Source organism: Kogia breviceps, chromosome 6, assembly GCF_026419965.1.
Source record: "Kogia breviceps isolate mKogBre1 chromosome 6, mKogBre1 haplotype 1, whole genome shotgun sequence".
NCBI lineage: Eukaryota > Metazoa > Chordata > Mammalia > Artiodactyla > Physeteridae > Kogia > Kogia breviceps.
Genome location: NC_081315.1, coordinates 92869428 through 92891294, shown reverse-complemented (window position 1 = coordinate 92891294; position 21867 = coordinate 92869428).

The window sequence follows — 21867 nt, the reverse complement described above, 5'->3', positions numbered from 1 at the left end:
GATAAGAAGTATTCTAATTTCATTCTTTAACATGTAGCTGTCTAGTTTTCCCAGAACCACTTACTGAAGAGGCTGTCTTTCTCCATTGTATATTCTTACATCCTTTATCAAAGATAAGATGACCACAGGTGAGTGGGTTTATCTCTGGGCTTTCTATCCTGTTCCATTGATCTATATTTCTGTTTTTGTGCCAGTACCATACTATCTTGATTACTGTAGGTTTGTAGTATAGTCTGAAGTCAGAGAGCCCGATTCCTCCATATAAATGTTTCTTTCTCAAGATTGTTTTGGCTATTTGGGGTCTTGTGTGTTTCCATACAAGTTGTGAAATATTTTTTCTAGTTCTATGAAAAATGAGTGGTAGTTAGATAGGGATTGCACTGAATCTATAGATTGCATGGATAGTATAGTCATTTTCACAATGTTGATTCTTCCAGTCCAAGAACATGGTATGTCTCTCCATCTGTTTGTAACATCTTTAATTTCTTTCATCAGTATCTTACAGTTTTCTGCATACAGGTATTTTGTCTCCTTAGGAAGGTTTATTCCTAGATATTTTATTATTTTTGTTGCAATGGTAAATGGGAGTGTTTCCTTAATTTCTCTTTCAGATTTTTCTTCATTAATGTATAGGAATGCAAGAGATTTCTGCCCATTAATTTTGTATCCTGTAACTTTACCAAATTCATTGATTAGCTCTAGTAGTTTTCTGGTAGCATCTTTAGGATTCTCTATGTATAGTATCATGTCATCTGCAAACAGTGACAATTTTAATTCTTTTCCAATTTGGATTCCTTTTATTTCTTTTTCTTCTCTGATTGCTGTGGCTAAAACTTCCCAAAGTATGTCAAATAATAGTGGTGAGAGTGGGCAAACCTGTCTTGTTCCTAATCTTAGATGAAATAGTTTCAACTTTTCACCATTGAGAATGATGTTGGCTGTGGGTTTGTCATATATGACCTTTATTATGTTGAGGTAGATTCCCTCTATGCCTACTTTCTGGTGAGTTTTTATCAGAAATGGGTGTTGAAATTTGTTGAAAGATTTTTCTGCATCTATTGAGATTATCATATGGATTTTATCCTTCAGTTTGTTAATATGCTGTATCACGTTGTTTGATTTGTGTATATTGAATAATCCTTACATTCCTGGGGTAAACCCCAGTTGATCATGGTGTATGATCCTTTTAATGTGCTGCTGGATTCTGTTTGCTAGTGTTTTGTGGAGGATTTTTGCATCTATGTTTATTAGAGGTATTGGCCTGTAGTTTTCTTTTTTTGTGACATCATTGTCTGGTTTTTGTATCACGGTGATGGTGGTCTTGTAGAAAGAGTTTGGGAGTGCTCCTCCCTCTGCTATATTTTGGAAGAGTTTGAGAAGGATATGTGTTATCTCTTCTCTAAATGTTTGAACAAATTCACCTGGGAAGCCATCTGGTCCTTGGCTTTTGTTTGTTGGAAGATTTTAAATTACAGTTTCAATTTCAGTGTTTGTGATTGGTCTGTTTATATTTTCTATTTCTACCTGGTTCAGTCTCCTAAGGTTGTGCTTCTCTAAGAATTTGTCCATTTCTTGCAGGTTGTCCATTTTATTGGCATATAGTTGCTTGTAGTAATCTCTCTTGATCCTTTGTATTTCTGTAGTGTCAGTTGTTACTTCTCCTTTTTCATTTCTAATTCTATTGATTTGAGTCTCCCTATTTTTCTTGATGAATCTGGCTAATGGTTTATCAATTTTGTTTATCTTCTCAAAGAAACAGCTTTTAGTTTTATTGATATTTGCTATTGTTTTCTTCATTTCTTTTTCATTTATTTCTGATCTGATCTTTATGTTTTCATTCCTACTCTAACTCTGGGCTTTTTTTGTTCTTATTTCTCTAACTGCTTTAGGTGTAATGTTAGGTTTTTTATTTGAGATGTTTCTTGCTTTGTGAGGTAGGATTGTATTGCTATAAACTTCCCCCTTAGAACTGCTTTGGCTGCATCCCCCAGGTTTTGGGTCATTGTGTTATCATTGTCATTTGTTTCTAGGTATTTTTTGATTTAATCTGATTTCTTCAGTGATCTCTTGGTCATTTAGTAGTGTATGGTTTAGCCTCAATGTGTTTATATTTTTTACAGTGTATTTCCTGTAATTGATATCTAGTCTCAAAGCATTGTGCTCAGAAAAGACACTTGATACATTTTCAATTCTCTTAAATTTACCAAGGCTTGATTTGTGATCCAAGATATGGACTATCCTGGAGAATGTTCCATGAGCACTTGAGAAGAAAGTGTATTCTGGTTTTTTTTGATGCAATGTCCTATAAATATCTATTAAGTCTATTTTGTTTAATATGTCATTTAAAGCTGTGTTTCCTTATTTATTTTCATTTTGGATGATCTGTCTATTGGTGAAAGTGGGGTGTTAAACTCCCCTACTCTTATTGTGTTACTGTCCATTTCCACTTTTATGGCTCTTAGCATTTTCCTTATGTATTGAGGTGCTCCTATGTTGGGTCCATAAATATTTAGAATTGTCATATTTTCTTCTTGGATTGATCACTTGATCGTTATCTGGTGTACTTCCTTGTCTCTTGTGGTAGTCTTTATTTTAAAGTCTATTTTGTCTGATATGAGAATTGATACTCCAGCTTTCTTTTGATTTCCATTATAATCCATTTACATTTAAGGTAATTATCGATATGTATGTTCCTATTACCATTTTTTTAATTGTTCTGGGTTTGTTATTGTAGGTCTTTTCCTTCTCTTGTGTTTCCTGCCTGGAGAAGTTCCTTTAGCATTTGTTGTAAAGCTGCTTTGGTGGTGCTGAATTCTCTTAGCTTTTGCTTGTCTGTAAAGGTTTTAATTTCTCCCTTGAATCTGAATGAGATCCTTTATGGGTAGGGTAATCTTGGTTGTAGGTTTTTCCCTTTCATCACTTTAAATATGTCCTGTCACTCCCTTCTGGTTTGCAGAGTTTATGCTAAAAGACCAGCTGTTAACCTTGTGGGGATACTCTTGCATGTTATTTGTTGATTTTCCCTTGCTGCTACTAATATTTTTTCTTTGTATTTAATTTTTGAAGTTTAATTAATATGTGTCTTGGTGTGTTTTTCCTAGGGTTTATCCTGTGTGGGATTCTCTGTGCTTCCTGGACATGGGTGATTATTTCCTTTCCCATGTTAGGGAAGTTTTCAACTACAATCTCTTCAAATATATTCTCAGACCCTTTCTTTTTCTCTTCTTCTTCTGTGACCCCTATAATTCAAATGCTGTTGCATTTAATGTTGTCCCAGAGGTCTCTGAGGCTATCCTCAATTCTTTTCATTCTTTTTTCTTTATTCTGCTCTGTTGTAGTTATTTCCACTATTCTGTCTTCCAGGTCACTTTTCCATTCTCCTGCCTCTGTTATTCTGCTATTGATTCGTTCTAGAGAATTTTTTATTTCATTTATGGTGTTGTGCATCATTGTTTGTTTGCTCTTTAGTTCTTCTAGGTCCTTGTTAATCACTTCTTGTATTTTCTCCATTCTATTAAAGATTTTGGATCATCTCTCCTATCAATACTCTGTATTCTTTTTCAGGTAGACTGCTTATTTCCTCTTCATTTATTTGGTCTGGTGGGTTTTTACCTTGCTCCTTCATCTGCATATTTCTCTGTCTTCTCCTTTTGTTTAACTTACTGTGTTTGGGGTCTCCTTTTTGCAGGTTGCAGGTTCATAGTTCCTGTTATTTTTGTTGTCTGCCACCAGTGGGTGAGGTTGGTTCAGTGGCTTGTGTAGGCTTCCTAGGAGAAGGGACCGGTGCCTGTGTTCTGGGGGGTGGGGCTCAATCTTGTCTAACTTGTGGACAGGGCTGCCTCTGCTGGTGTCTTTTGGGGTGTCTGTGAACTTAGTATGATTTTAGGCACCCTCTCTGATAATGGGTGGGGTTGTGTTCATGTCTTGCTAGTTGTTTCGCATGGGACATCCAACACCGGTAATGGAGTTTACCAGTGGTTGAGTGGAGCTGGGTCTTAGTTTTGAAGTAGAGATCTCTGGGAGAGCTCTTGTCAATTGATATTACATGAGTTCAGAAGGTCTCTGGTGGTGCAGTGTCCTGAACTCAGCTCTCCCACCTCAGAGGTTCAGGCCTGACACCAGGCCATAGCACCAAGAACCTGCCAGCCATATGGCTCAGAAGAAAAGGTATTAAAACAAACAAACAATAATAATAAATTAATAAAAAGAAAAAAATATTAAAATAAAGAATTTTTAAAAAGAAGAGAGCAACTAAACCAATAAACAAATCCACCAATGATAACAAGCACTAAACACTAAACAAATATAAACATAAAAATCAGAAACAAATCAGTCACAGACAGCAAACACCAAGTCTACAGTTCCTCCCAAAATCCACAGCCCCAATGTTGGGATGAATCATTGTCTTTTCAGGTATTCCACAGTTTCAGGGTACATCAGGTTGATTGTTTGGATTTAACCTGCTGCTCTTGGCTGCAGGGAGAAATTTCCCTTTCTCTTCTTTGTTTGCATGGCTCCTGGATTCAGCTTTGGTTTTTACCCCACCTCTGCATGTAGGTCGTCCTCAGGCATCTGTTCCTGCCCAGACAGGATGGGGTTAAAGTAGCAACTGATTAGGGGGCTCATGTTCATTCAGGCCAGGGGGAGGAGGGGTACTGTAGTTATAATTGGAATGCAGGGTGAGTCTGTGGTGATAGAGGCCAGCCTGATGTTGCAACAGCTTGAGGCACACTGTGTGTTCTACTGGGGAACTTGTCCTTAGATCACAGGACCCTGGGAGTGGTGTTCTTCATGGGGCCCTGGGGATGGGGGGCATGTGGATAGTGACCTCTGCTTGCACACAGGATTTTTGGTGGCTGCAGTAGCAGCCTTAGTGTTTCGTGTCTGTCTCTGGGGTCCAAGCTGATAGCCGTGGCTCACGCCCATCTCTGGAGCTGGTTTAGGCGGTGTTCTGCCTTCTGTGGGCAGACAGGGAAGGAATCCCCTCTCTTTGTGCACCCTGAAACAATGGTCTCTTGCCTCTTGGGCAGGTCCAGACTTTTCCCCAGACTCCCTCCTTGCTAGCTATGGAGCACTAACACCTTCAGGCTGTGTTCACACAGCCAACCACAGTCCTCTCCCTGGAATCTGATTTCTGAAGCCTGAGACTCACTTCTCAACCCCCACCCACCCCAGCGGGTTTGCAGACAAGCCTCTCAGGCTGGTGAGTGCTGGTAGGCACTGACCCTCTGTGTGGGAATCTCTCCACTTTGCCTTCTGCACCCCTGTTGCTGTGTTCTCCTCTGTGGCTCTGAAGCTTCCCCCCACTCATCCTCCATCTCTGCCAGTGAAGGGACTTCCAAGTGTGTGAAAACTTTTCCTCCCTTACAGCTCCCTCCCACAGGTACAGGTTCCATCCTTATTCTTTTGTCTCTGTTTTTTCCTTTTTCTTTTGCCCTACCCAGGTACGTGGGGATTTTCTTGCCTTTTGGAAAGTCTGAGGTCTTCTGCCAGCATTCAGTAGGTGTTCTGTAGGAGTTGTTCCACATATAGACATATTTTTGATGTATTTTTGGGGAGGTAGGTGCTCTCCATGTCTTACGCCTACATCTTTTTTTGTTCGTTTTTCTTGTGATATGCAGGCCTCTCACTGTTGTGGCCTCTCCCGTTGCGGAGCACAGGCTCCAGACTCAAAGGCTCAGGGGCCATGGCTCATGGGCCCAGACACTCCATGGCATGTGGGATCTTCCCGGACTGGGGCACGAACCCATGTCCCCTGCATCGGCAGGCTGATTCTCAACCACTGTGCCAGTAGGGAAGTCCATCCTCCACCATCTTCAAAGACCCCCAAGTTAATTTTTATTAGCATTGTGCTCTGCACCTATGAAGAGCATTAGTTTCCTCTTTAATGTTTAGTGCCAAGTGGGATACATTCATAAGTATTTTATTGCTAACTGAATCTCATATTACTTAATTTCATTCATTAAATGAACTACTGTATCATATTTGCAGTTACTTTTATTTAGAATTATTGGAACTTTATGTTCACATGAATCATGTATAACCTTTATTGATTGTCTATCACCTTTGATATCCAATTCATATAAATAATATAAATTGTTTTGGATAAAATTACCAATATTTTATATTGTGCAAGATTTGTATAAGACAAACTATTTTATAAAACTCTTTGTAAAATTATCTAGTGTCATTATTAAAACACTCATTCACTCTTCAAAATTATAATTGATGTATTTACATCTTAAAATATTTCTTGAGTAAATTTAATCATGAATTATTTTCTAGGAAAATAGTCATAAAAATATTCATATTGTATATTTGTAATGTTGTGAGTATATTTTCCTATAACTTTTTAGTCTTACTATAAGTATTCCCCTTTTCATTACTAACAATGTTTCTTCATATCTCATAATTGTTGACAATGTTTTGTATATGTTTGTCTATTAAGTATGTTATAATTATCATTTTGTTTTGTGTTTCATATTCCTAATTTCTACTGTCATCATTTCTATTTCATTTTTTAAATTAAAGTAACTTTTCCTATCTTATAAGTCACTTCATTTGCTTGAAGTCTTCCTAATTTATTAATAACTATGTACAGTAATATATATTTTCTTTAAATATCCATTTATATAGACAATAATGCCTTTGTTTCTTGATGATAAATATTTATTTTTGTGATTATCATTTTAATACATGTTATTTAAGAATGTGCTTTTTAGAATCCAAACATAAGTTTTAATTTTAAATAATTTCACTATTTTATTTAAGGTATTGAATTTTCATAAAAATAAATGGTTATTTGGAAGCATTGAGAATTTACTAGTGGTGTGGTCATTATTTTGTAAACATTACTTGGGTATTTAAGAGAATGTGCATTCTTTATACTTTGGGTAGAAAACTTTCTATGTATTAAAAGGAAGATATATTAAATCATAAATTGTCAATTTTTGCTCTTTTGCAAAAATAGCAAAAGTTTAAGATTTCTATATTTTCATTTATTTTTCAGACTGAATCAGAACAAATATAAAATTTGGGATATTCATATTTAACTCTTCTGACTGCACATTCATATTTTAATTTAAAACTTAAATTTGCTTTATAATTTGGGACACATTGCATACATTGAAGTAAATTACTTTTCATTATTTTAATTATTCTTTAAAAATGTAAAATATACTCTCCTTATTAATACTCTTACCTTAAATTCTATTTAGTCTAATAGTATTATTGTACTAACACTTCATTGTGTTATTTATTTTTCCTCTTTGTTGTGAAATATATGATGAGTGAAAAAAGATAAAAAAGAAGTATACACCTTATGATTCCATTTTATAACATATCTGGAAAATGCAAACTAATCTAAAATACAGTTTGTGCTAGGCCACGGTGATACAATGTATGTATTACAATGGGGCATGAGAAAGTGTTATCTTCATCATGGTGTTTTCATGGTGTGTAAAGAAACATATATTAAAACTCATCAAATTTTAAAGTTTAAGTTAATTCAGTTTTGTACAATAAATTTACCTAAATAAAGCTCTAACAATGTATTCTCTTTTTTAAGATATTAAAGTCAGATTTTTATGATGTCTTTTTATGAAAATATTTGAGCATTAATATTTTATATTGTGCAAATATATACATAAGTTATTTAACATATGTTCTATTGTTGAACATTTGGTTTAATTTACAGTATTAAATCACTATACACTGTTTTCTATTGTACATAAATGAATATGTACATCTCTTACCTTCATTTTTTCCATGGTCTGAAGTTCTAGGAATTGAAAGAGTGATAATTGTGCCTGCCCACTAACAACAGCCACAAAAGACTACTAAACTGTCTTGTAGTTTCCCAGCTTTCTCTCTAAACCCTTGATAATAAAAGCTTTATAAAATTCTTATCAAATTACCCAATTTGAGTAGGCTCTCTAGTTTCTGCCAAGACCATAACTGATAACATAGTCCTCAAAATTTTATATTTTATAATCTGTTATATGTTATAAATTAAAAGATCATAGACAACATCAAATATTTATCTGCTGCTTTATTATTTTTATTATTATTAATATTATTTTAGTTTAATTGTATTGGAGTTTCCAAATTGAGAAATTAATCATACTGAGTGTGTTTGGGCTTAGCCTTTTTTTTTTTTTTTTTTTTTTTTTTTTTTGTGGTACGCGGGCCTCTCACTGCTGTGGCCTCTCCCGTTGCGGGGCACAGGCTCCGGACGCGCAGGCTCAGCGGCCATGGCCCACGGGCCCAGCCGCTCCGCGGCATGTGGGATCTTCCCGGACCAGGGCACGAACCCGTATCCCCTGCATCGGCAGGCGGACTCTCAACCACTGCGCCACCAGGGAAGCCCGGGCTTAGCCTTTTGATCAGGAAAAAAAAAAAAAAAAAAACTCCATTGAATTTATTCTCTTATTTCTATAGTTTTTTGGTTTTTGGTTTTTGGGTTTTTTTTTTTTTTTTTTTGCGGTACAAGGGCCTCTCCCGTTGCGGAGCACAGGCTCCGGACGCACAGGTTCAGCAGCCATGGCTCACCGGCCCAGCCGCTCCGCGTCATGTGGGATCCTCCCGGACTGGGGCAGGAACCCATGTCCCCTGCATCAGCAGGTGGACTCTCAACCACTGCACCACCAGGAAAGCCCATTTCTATTGTTTTTAAAAGCAAAATCCTGAAGCAGTTATTTTCACTTCCAAAGTAGACACTGTTTTTCAAGTTACTCTAAATATAAGAATTGTTAAATTATAAAACATGAATTATCTCAAAGGCACACAACTGAAGTGAAAATTGAGTCATTTAGCTGCAGGCCTGCTTCAGTAAAATGTGTCTTTGCATCCTTTTCACTTGCATAAAAGTGAACTGTGAGTAACTCCAAAGACATGCTAATTTTGGAATGATCATTACTTGCTCCCCCAAGGTCAATTTACATGATGGGAAAAGGCAATAGATTTCCCCTCACTTTTCAAGGATTTTATATAAAACAAAACAAAACAATAACTACTTCCAACACTATATTATACAGTTTTTTAGGGTTTGGGGTTTTTTCCTGTGTTCTTTGCTCTAAGTTTTCCATATTATGTCTGAAAACAAAAAAGACAGTTATTTGTTTGGAAGGCAGAACTTCCATACCATCTAAATGGTTCCCTAATGTTTATTTGGATACAAATAGAGCAAAACAGATAAAATAGAACAGTAACTTTTGGCAATATCCTAGATTTGCTAGAGAAATATTCACTCAACAAAAATATACTGGTAAGTTACTAAGTACAAGTAATATTATTCTGCACTAGGGATATATAAGTTAATTCTAAAGTAAACAAATGCAGACATATAAACAATTAGAAATATGTTCACAGTAAATAAGGGATAATAATGAGGTATAACAGAATAGAAAAATAAAGAATGCTTCATTAATTTTTGTGTGCTTTGGAATCTAAGTATGGATCTAGCTGTAATCTATGTGATTAAAATGGTATTTTTGTTGGAGACTTCTATAGGATTAGAAAAACTAGGGCAATAGTTTTAAAAACAATCAGAAAGATTTTTATTATGTTAGAGAGGCTATGATGAGAAATGGAAAAACTAAAGGAACTAATGATATGCTAAATTCAGATAACTTTACACTGTTTGTACGTGATTGATTTTTGTGAAATTGTACCTGGTGCCCTTTTCTTTTTCTTCCTTAGCTCTTTTAAAATTTTCCATTGTAAAATATCATTTTCCACACTTCAATCTGTGCTTTTTTTTTTTCTTTTTTTTCTTTTTGTTAGAGAAGAGGTTTTGGAAACATTTGCCATGGCTAAGAATGTGCTGTAGGCACAGTTTCAGCTTACACAAGTTTGAAGCTACTTCAGTACTCTCTTATGATTCCATGAAATGTATGTCTGCCAGCCAGACTTAGAATCATTGATCTGGAAGGCCTCTTTCAATCCAGTTACATGTGATACTGGCACTTGTCAGCAGAAGCTTCTTTGAGTGTTTTTCAAATCACATCAGGAAAAAAGGAAAAGGGTGTGTGTATAGGTTTCTCATGATTTCAAATTGACTTATGGCTTAAGTGAAGTTGTTTTTACTGAAGTGTAAATTTGTTTACATTGGGGAGGCTATGTCAGTATGATTCATCAAAATAGTTGTGTTACTGAGTGCTTATGGATATGAACATACAGAGGAGAGACTAGGACATAATGAACATTTAAATGTAAAATACCAAGAAGTTGTGAGGGTTTTCTGAGAGCTTTCTGTGTGGTCAAGGCTACTCTTTGCTGATCTAAATAGCTCTCCAAAGACCTTAGAACATTAGCTCCTGCTGTGGCAAGGCTGCTCTGCTGGCAGGGATGAAAACCATGCAGAAAGCTCCTGAAACATGGTCTTGCCTGCCAATACCAGTGCCTTCCTTCAGCTAGCATTGTGCTCTAGTGACAAGGGGCTTTGGGTTTGCACTGGCAGCTGGACAGCAGCTCTTGGTTGGTTAAACCAACTCTTCCAAGAATCAACTCATGGAAAGGTAAGTCTCAAATAAATTCAGACTTTATTTCTTTAATCTCCCCTTTTTTCCTGGAACAATAGTGTAATTAACTTATCGTTGTTTTGGAGTATGTTATTTCCTTATTGGCTTATTAAGAGACATTATTTTGTATGCTATTGGCTTGTGAAATATTATTACAAATTATCATTTCCACAGTGAACTTGTGTTAAATAAATTATTGTCAAAGACAATCTCAGTCTCTGAGCATAATTTGCTGAAAACAAAACAATGGGAAAGTCAGATTCTGCCAACCAATGCTCAGATGTGATAATGTGATTCTGCCTTTAATAATTGTATCAGATTTACTCTTTGGAGAGCTTATTTCCTACTGACAATATGTAGAAGAAAATAAATTGATGTAAATAAAAACTATTTTAAATACAAGTCTATTTGGCATTTATCTTAAATATTTGTGAGTCTAAGAAAGAAGATTCAGTATACATGACAAAATATTTGATAATAAATGATGCACATGATTTCAAGCAATACATTTATATGTTCAAAACAGTACTTCTTTTTTTTTTTTTTTTTTTGCCACACCTCAAGGCATGTGGAATCTTAGCTCTCCAACCAGGGATTGAAGCCATGCCCCCTGCAGTGGAAGCATGGAATCTTAACTGATGGACCACCATGGAAGTCCCCAAAACAGTATTTCTTAAATATATATTTTCCATGAATGTGTGTGGAAAACTCTATAGTCTCTCTTTTTAAATACAAATAAGCTGCTTTTGGCAACACTTGGATCTCAAAAGAAAGGGAACCTACCTAATTCTGTTAAGATGGTTGTTACTCTTATCAAAAGATGAATATGCAAGAAAACTTACTTTACATTAATTCTATTCTGATAGAAGCCAACTAGGGCTTTTTAGTACAAGGCTGATATATTTTTGTTCTGGGCATGGTCAGTCATATGAATATATAAATTTTGCTTAATATTTTAAATACTCCTGAAAAACTAAAGTACATGAGAGTAAACCAAGATATGTATTTTTATATTAACATATAGTGTATAATATAATAATATATAAATTGGGTTTTAGATTGTGTTTTAACATGCAAATCTATAGTTTTTATAAATGAGTTAAATTTAAAATAATTTAAATACAATATAAGTCTATAAATTCTTTTGTTTTCATTGGGATTTTTTACCTGTTCAACAAGTACCTAGAAGTCTAATGGTCCATGAAATACTATAAACACTATGAAGGAAGAAAAGTCTTATAAGAATCATTTAAAAGTTTTAATAGAAAATATGTAGGCCATTATTTCATTTTCCATATTAAATGAGGTAAAATTTTTCAAGTACTTTATAAACTTTTCTAAAGTTGTTATTCAGGAATAACCAATATTAGGATCAATAAATATTGAATTTTAATTTGTTATAATTGAAGTATGTAACTCCTAGAGAATCAGTGGTCCCATTGATTGATTGTATGTTTATGAAATACATAATGAAATGGATCCCCATAAAGACATAGGCAAAAAAAGTAGTTAAATCTATAGAGTTGTTTTCCTTCTATTAAAATCAGGGCAACTGTAACCCCAAACAGCCAATTGTGATAACTTGCTCTTTTACAAGCTAATGTTATTAAATCTAGAATTCCTCTGGAAGACACTGTCTCATTTCTGAATTGGGTGCACTTTAAGTATATACACATATGTATATTGATCAGGGTGGATGGGTCATGAGTCCATTCTGAGCCTGTTTTTTTCTTCTTTTAAAAATGTATCATTGCTATTTCTGTTTACAAGGGCCATCATATAGGGCACATAAATAAGGCCCTACACAGCTGTATATGGCAGCTAAATGGAATAGCATGATTCATCAGAAAAATGAATAGAGGCAAAATTACCCCTAAACTGCTATCAAATTGAATTATAATCGACATATTGAATGCTTTTTACATATAAAGTTATTTGTTGAGCATTGTAAGAAACATTATGAAGCACTTATTTATAAAAAACATTTATCTTTTTTGAGAAATGGCTAAACAAAAAGAGGTTAGAAGAAGTTTAGAAAGTTAAAACTCATTTAAGTAATAGATCAAGCAATGGCCAGTGTAACATATGCTTAAATGTCATGGGCAGAGAAAATAATTTGATTGAAGGGCCAATAATTTTCAGGAAAAAAGAATTAAAGACTAGATGGTATATTAGTTATGGTTTTCCAGAGAAACAGAATCAATAGGATGAGAGAGGGAGAAAGAAAGAAGTTAAGAAATTTTGGGGGATTGTGTGGAGAAGGTAGAGGAAGCTGGCAAGTGTGAGTTTTACAGGGTAGGTCAGCAGGCTGGAGACCCAGGAAAGAGCTGATGTTGCAACTAGCACTGGAAGCATCTGGAGGCAGAACTCCTTCTTCATCAGAGAACCTCAGACTTTTCTCTGAAAGGCCTTCAGCTTTCAGGAGGAGGCCCATCCACATTATGGAGGAGCCTCTGTTTGCTCAAAGCCTACTGATTTAAAGTTCATCTCATCTAAAAAACACCTTCACAGTGTTTTAGACTGACATCTAGGCTGACTTGTGACCAACTATCTGGGTTCCATGGCCTAACCACAAAATTAACCATCACTAATGGTGTATTTTAAGTTAGTTTGAAGAATGTTTGACTCTCAAAGTACCTGGATCTCAGATTTCTGTTTTCTGTACTACACCTTTTTATTTACCTAAGAATACAACTCAGTTTTGCAATACTCCTAACCTATTAAATTTATTGTCCTCATGGGGTCTCGTTTACAGTGTGTGAAATCAGAGACTGTGTCTCTGACACATAGGAAATCTCCTTTTAATATTTGTTGTATGATGTTACAAACCTATAACATCCTTCACAAGTAAGGTAGTCAGGTTTATTTTTTATTTGGTCACTGTGCTGATTGCTGGTTCTGGTTAAGTATCCTACTGGACAACATTTTTCTCATGCAATGATTCTGCTTCATTCCTCAGTCCCCTCTAGATTTCCACCAGCTGGAGATTTATGTAAGTTATGATGCAAATGGACATAATTAATTAATGGAAGATCACATTTATCATATGAAACATGAATTTGCTGCTAAATACTTTTTGCTGCTTTCTATTTCATACCAAATGCATGTATTTGTCACTTAATTTCCTGTCAAATGTGAGGAGTCCAGCTCCAGGCCAAAATACTATGTGATATTTTAGTTCAGATTATAGGAGATCACAAAGGCTTTACCTGGCAGGCCTCATGAGGGAAAACTGCCTTTTCTCACCAGACAGTGCACATCTAATATACTGCAGTCAAGGACCCCTGGCAGGTCTTGCAGTTTTGCATATTTGAATTTTTAGCTCAGATTCATTCCTTCATTCCCTTTATCTGAGGCCTTGGCGAGAGGTCTTCCAGGAGCCTCTGCTGAGGCCTCCTCCTTTGCGGAGAGAGAGGAGGGAAAACATTGAGGACAACTTTTCCCACCCTGACTCACTACTCAGTAGTTGCCATTCCTAGTCCTTACTCCTTGCCCTCACCCCAACCCCAGGGTCCATAAAACTCTCACAGCCTTTTGACTGGGGCTCCCTCAATAGTAAGAGGACCTCCACATCTGTGCTGATCTACCTGACACTCTACTGGTGTGCTGTTTCATGGGGCAACATGGAAGAGTGGGAGTTGGTGGTTTCTTGTGTTTTAGCCTCTTGCTTATAGAGTTACAGTAAGTGATTGAAGGCTTACCTCTTTCATTTTTGGCCTGATGCTTTAATCAGCTACTCTGATACTTGGTATCTCAGCTTTCTCTCTCAACCCAGCTATGTTCCTGACAAAATGTAGAGGCGAATTAAAATGATACCTTTAAGTCAAAGCACATGGCCTGGTCACTTTTTTACTTTACATTAGGGCTTTTCATATTTATCACTTAGACAAATTGATAAAGGTCCACACATATACTTCCACAACTAATTTAGGGACAAATAGTATTTTTTATACTTAATCAAATTATCATAATTTTATTACCATCATTTCAACTCTATTGAAATATACCTGGGAAAATTCAGTGAAAAGAAATAGATTCTTCCCACTGATACAGACATGCGCATCTATTTATTGATTCTTTATCCATCAGACAAATATGTATTGAAGAAAGTCTTGTGTGTCTTGATCTGTATGAAATTATATGGAGCATGGCTAACACAAAGATGAAAAAGATATGGCTTCTATTTTTGAATAAGTGGAAGTTTGGTGTAAGACAAACTCGTTATAATATATATACTTAATTAAAAGATGAAGAAGACGTGGGGCACCACAGAGAGGTAATTAATTAAGGACAAATAAGGTAAGATTTCATGGAGAAGATAACACACAAGCCACTTCTTAAAGGATGAATAGAAATTTTCATGGACAGAAAAAGTGGCAGATATTTTGGGAATGGGAACAACTTATACAAAAGTATAAAAAAAGTCACAGGAGAGTGAAAATGGATATCATGCCACTAAGTAATGAGAATTCAATACTACTGGGAGAAAGGCTATAATTGGTTCAAGATGAGAACAGTAACAATAGATTTTGATAAATCTAGGCACCATACTTACGAGTTCTAACTTTATCATCTAAGGATGGGATAATATAGAAATGTGCAAATGGAGAATTAATATGACAATGATTTTTAAAGTTGGGTATTCTGAGAAACTTATAGATGATGTATGGGTAATGAGGAAATAAATTATTAAAAAGAAAGCAATTTAGGACTATATATCAATAGTGAAAAGCAGAAAACCAATAATAGTTTTCACCAAAAAGCCTCATTAGTATAATATCTGAAGCTTTTAGAAAAGATAGATGTTTGGGCTCCAATCCACACTTTCTGAATCAGAATTTTAAGATGAGTGAACTGATAGTGTGTATATTAAAATTTTCAATAGTTTTATTTGATGCCCATAATTTGTAAAGAACCAGTGGAAAATTACAGTGAACACAGAAGACAAAAATAGATTCAAGACACTTTTGTGAACTGAAATCAAGATACTTTGATGTGTTCTAATGGTGGAGGTAGACTGTTGTATTGACTATGATTAAATAGACAGCAATTATATTTGAAAATATTAGAACACAGGAGAAGAAAAATCTTTGAAACAGTAGAAAAGAAATTCAGTTTTCAATATCTAGATGCTGTATTTTAACAACATAATAATCTATAAATTTATTTAATTCTTCTATGGATTCCTCACTATCTACATACATTTATACAGTTTTAAGAAGCATATTAATATGCTTTATGTAAAATTATTTATATATTACTGGTTTCATTTATGTGATATTATAGTTTCTATGATATTTTGACCAAAGGCATTTCCTTCTTTTTCCTATATAGGAGAGATTTGTAGAGATATTTGAGTTGTTGTTGTTTATTTTAATATTTTTTATGATTGGCTTTGCAGTCCATTTGAGTACTTTGAATTGATGGGTAACTTACTTCCAGATTTGATATGTGACATAATTCCATTCTGAATCCTCAGGATAATGCTGCGGACTGCTTGTAACAGGTGATTAATTTCTCATATGATGTTTACTGTCATCTCATAAATCTCCCTGGATTAACATGTCTAACCAATTTTTCTTCTCCAGCAAGGCATCTAATTTCTATCAAATTCTTGAAATGGCTTGTACTTAGTGTATATTTCTCAAGCTGTGTACTTACTTTATATTTCTGTTTCATATGATATATACTTTTTAGGAATTCAAGTGTTTTCCTGGAAATTGAAATTTTTCTTAGAACTTTTTATATTTTGAAAGTCCAGAATTGTATGAAGTAATTCTTTTAAATGTACTGAATTATTTAATATATATTATATAGTTGTAAAGATGTCACTATTACAGTTATTTAAATATTAATATGCAATTTTGACAGTTCAATAATCTGTCTATATTATTAGCTAATACACAGGCAGTTGTGCCAGAATATTATTTTCTATTTTATGAATATAAAGACTCACAATAGGAAATCACAATAAGGACTTTTGTAAATGCAAAAATTCCAGGATTTTATCTTTTAAAATGGCTTCAACCAATCACCAGAATGGGCTTGGAATTATTTATCTTATGAATAGCAATACTCTGTATTTGAAAGTACACAATCTACTTTTGGTAGAAAGGATCTTAAGATGCCCCCCATGAGTCCTGCCCTCTGCTGTATAAACCTTGTATAACCCCATCTTCTTGAATTCTGGCAGAGCCTGTGAATATGGAGATATCACTCCTGTGATCCTGTGGACTTTGATTTAATCAAAGGAGATGATCCCACTGAGCTTGATTTGATCAAGTGAGCCATTTCTGAAGTCAGACTTTGGCAGTTAAGATGGCATGTGTAGGGGGCAAGTGACTAAGAACTGCAGGTGGCCTCTTGGAACTGAAAGTGGTTCCTATCCAACAGACAGCAGGAAAATGGTTAAACAAGAACACCAAATGGGATTCTGCCAAAAATAATTTGAATTTGAAAGAGGACCATGAGCTCCAGAAAAGAAAGTTACTCAAATGACACCTTTATTTCAGCCTCGTGAGACCCTGAGTGGAGAGCTCAATTCAGCCATGTGTGGATTTCCGACCTATAGAAACTGTGAGATAATAAATGGGTGCTAAGTAGCTAAGTTTGTGGTAATTTGTTAAACAGCACTGAAAAATGAAAGATCTGCTTTCTCTGTAAATGATTTGAGTATATGCAAATATAAATTGAGAGCTATACCACACTCTGAATATAAAAATGCAAACTCTCAAATCTAAAGGTAGCCTTGTAAACTGTACTTTTGTCAGCTCGTCTCAAAAGCTGAATCCAGCTATTAAAAAGATGTTGCTTTATTTTCTTATTTGAGATACCTTATTTCCTTTGCAGGTAATGTCATTGTATTTTAAGTCCCTTTTTGTCCAGGTTGAATCAGATATTCCAGATATACCCAACAAGTAGATTGAGTTTCCTCAGTGAATGCAAAGTGAACCAAGAAATAAGTCTTTTAACTTTAACATTAAATTAGTTTCAATACTAAAAATGGAAGACATTTCTTAAGCATTTATACTGTGGAATTCACAAAAATAGTGTTACCTTAGCAACTCATGACATAGAAATTAAGCTGTCAAAATTTCGATCATTCAAAAAGGGTCACTGATCTTCGTGTCAACACAGCAGATGGAAAAGAGCTGCAGTGATGTACTTTGCCAGGTTTTCGAACTCTAATAAACAAGTCAAGCTGTGTTTATGAACTCCCTAAAATAGACAAGTGGAGAATACAGCAATATCAGTGCCAAAGTGGATTTATAGGTAGTTGGACATTGCATGCACTGACAAAGAATCTTCATTTACTACCTCCTCTTGTAATGAGGAATACCAGATTTACCCCTAAAAGCCAAGCAGAAACAACCCCTGCACTTGGCAAAATAAATGGCTTTATCATGTTACCTGTCATTAAGGAGAGATTCATTAGGTCAGGATTTCCCTTAAAGAACTCTAAGGTGCCTTTTGAGCTAATGCTTGGAGCGAAGTCAGCATGAAATTCTCCAGTCCCTAAATATATCAAGTAAAGATATCTCCATTGCCGTTTCACTGAGATAAAAGAGAAATCGAGAAATAAATGTTTAAAAAAATCCAGTGTAACTCAGTTATCTCATGCAACTTTAAATAAGTAGCATAAATTCATTCTAGTTCTTAATAAACCTTAATATTATTAAGGAAGTTGTTCCAGAATGTACATTCCACATATCCGCACTAAGGGCAACCATTTGACCATATTATATTGTATATAATAATTGTGGCCAGGAAAAGTAGGAAGGATTAGATTGTTTCTGGTAATTCTTTCAGAAACATCTTATTTTTTGGACATCTCTCAACCATATGTTTAAACAAGAGCATTTCACTAAAACTCTGGGCATCTAATCTTGGTACACTTGTATTGGTAAAAGAAAATTGTTTCAGTTTTAGCACAACTCATTCATGATTTATTTTGACTGCATTTCTTTTTTTTTTTTTTTTTTTTTTTTTTTTTTCAGTATGCGGGCCTCTCACTGCTGTGGCCTCTCCCGCTGCGGAGAACAGGCTCCGGACACGCAGGCTCAGCGGCCATGGCTCACGGGCCCAGCCGCTCCACGGCACGTGGGATCTTCCCGGACCGGGGCACGAACCCGTGTCCCCTGCATGTGCAGGCTGACTCTCAACCACTGCTCCACCAGGGAAGCCCTTGACTGCATTTCTGAACCTCTTTTCATTCTTGATCTCAAAAGAATGAATGTATGGTTGTCCAATTCTATTAGTCCAATGTAGGCTAATAAAGGCCTCCCCCAAATAGCCACACCCTACTCCCTGGAGGTTGTGAATATATTTAGGTAACAGGGCAAAAGAGACTTTATAGGTATGAATAAGATCACAGACCTTGAGAGGGGAAAATTATCTTGAATTAACCAGATTGGTATAAATCTAATTACATGGACCATTAAAAGTAGAACGATTTCTCCAGCTAGTCAGACTGATGTGGTAGAAGAAGAAGCGGGAATTATTTGAAGTATGGGAGATACTTCATCTGCCATTGTTGGCCTTGAAGATGTAGAAGGCCATGTGCCAGGGAATGCAGGCAGCCTCTAACAACTGAGAATGACCCCCAGGCATAGAACCAGCCAGTGAGCAAGATCTACAGTTGCATGAATCTGAATTCAGCCAACAGTCTGAATAAGCCTAAAGTGAATTATCCTCCAGAGCCTCTAGACAAGGAACTGGCTCTGCTGACACCTTGATTTTGGTCTTGAGACTCTAAGCAGAGAAACCAAGAGATCCTACCATATTCTGACCTATAGAACTGTGGGATAATACACTTCTCTTGTTTTAAGACATGGAATTAGCAGTAATTTTTATGGCAGCAATAGAAAATTACACCCAACCTAACAAACTGCTCTATCATGATATTTGGTCTCTGACTACATCTGATCCCACGTCTGTTACTTAACGGTTTACTCTACATTCTTATTGTTTTCTATGGTTCTTCTTGTTCTGGTTCCAAGTGTTCCCAAGTATGTTCCACATTTCTACTTCAAGTAGAAATTCCAGACACTTGAAATTCTGGCACTTACCTTCTTACTCGAGGGAAGATTTTGGGAAGTACAGTTTTATAACTGCATACATTGTTGTCATACGTCAAAATCTTAGTGCTGTGATACTCACTAGAGTGCTTACATTTCCGAATAAAATCTCTCAGAGGAGTATTCCACAGACCAACAAGATAGACCAGGGCTGAGAGCCAATTCTGGGAGTCCAGTCAGTGCTAGATATCCAAAAGAAGTCTGGCCTGTGGCCACAATCAAAGGAAGTAGGCAGAATACCACATATTGCAAGTGAGAACATTCAATTGTAAGCTTACTTCCTGGCCTGAATCTTGAGGAAATTGAGTGCTTTCTGCTTGAATGTCCTTTTGATTGCACACAGATATAATGTCATCTGTCAGTGGTTGCTGCTTCTTCATCATCAGAAGAGTCTTCTTTGCTGCCTTCTCCTACAGCTCCTCCTCCCTCTCCCCCTCTTCTTCTCTCTGAGTATTGTACAGGTGTGTATGTATATACATCCAAACACATTGCCTAAACAAGGCAATTAGGTTTGTTTTACTTATTCATATTTCAAAGACATGTTATACCTTTCTAAACACATTGGTGAGAGGAAATTATGTTCATCTTGTAAATGTGAGAGAAAAAAAACCCAGTATATTACCTTGATTCACATTTAAAGAATGAAATGTATGTGATATATTAGAGAAACTAATATGCAACTCAAATATTTTTATTTTTTCTTTTATAAAAATGTTATTATTTATGGAATGGCCACTCTAATAGACGTTAGAGATGTAGCAGTAATCATATCCTAACTTGCATGGAGTTTGAATACAGAAAAATTGTAAATGTGAAACAAGTAAAGACATTTAATAGCGGAAAAATCTCCATTCTTTTAACAACATATAGGAATATCAATGTCTTTTGATGCAAGGTGGATTGAGTCAAGATGAAAAACTGCTGAATGAAAGAATACCAAATGGTTTAATCTGCAAAGTAAATATTCAGTAGAAGTTGACTGAGCAAATTTATAGAAGAAGAAATTGCTAAGAAGAGAAGATAATACCATGAGGATCTTGAGATGGAACGTGTTTGGCACATTCAAAGAGAAGGTTAATGTGATCAGAGCATAATAAGGAAGAGGGAGAATTGGCTAAGAATAAAAAAAAGTGTAGGGACCAGATTACAATGAGTGTCAAAAAATTGTTAAATTTTATGAACTTTACCCCAAGAGCATTAGGATGATATTAAAGTCATCTAAGCAAGAAAGTGAAAAGATCAGTCATACACACACACACACACACACACACACACACACACACACAAATAAAACTAAACTCTCACACATATATATAAGTTCCCAATGAAATACTTGTAAAGCAATCTAAGAGTTGTGCAATGAAGTAACGAAAACGTGTAAACTATTTTAGTAGTTCCAAAATAATGGTTAATAAGATGTTGAAGACCCTCTACATAGTATGCTTCTTTGCTTTGGCAGGAATTCTCATTACAGAAGGTACATTGGTGATCAGAAACTCTGAATATAATATCCCAGATAATCTTTGGGGAATAATAATCTTTACATAAGTAATACTCACAGAAAGAAAATAAATGAGCTAACTGCTAATTGTGTGCTGTTAGGATGATCCTTTAGTACTTTTCAGTATTATATTTTTGGCATATATGAATTATTCTCAATGAAGTCTGATGCTCCTTCCCTCTAATTGACAAGGATGACAGTCCTTTCCTTATATTTTGTCATAGGGCTGGGGTATTCAACAAGTTCTCCCATGGGCTGTAAACAGACATGAGTCACTTCCTTGTGGAAGCATTTAATCACTGGTGCGAGATCCTCTACTTCCTTCCCCTGCCCTGCTATTGCTGTAGTTGGGAGGGCGGAGCCATAGAAATAAAGCATCCTGTATCTCTGAGTCACCACTAGAGCACCTAGTGGCAAACCAGTCTCCACATGGGTGCAAAATCAGATTTTATTGTCTTAAGCCACTAAAATCTGAGGGTTTTACTTTACAGCTATTAGGATAGCTTAGTTTATCTTAATGTATATATTATTACTATTTGGTTTTACACTTAATTTTAATTATCAGTAATACCAACTTTAGTTTAATGGTTTATTTTTATAATTACCTTAATTTTAATCAAGTAGCTAGTTGTCCATACTTATTGTGTATTTCTGATTGCCAAATGACATAAGGACTCACCTAAATTTGTTTTAGCTCTTTATTAAAATGAGTATTATTTAAGAGGTGCTGCACTGAAGAGATACCTCCATAGTTCCATGTTAAAGTCAG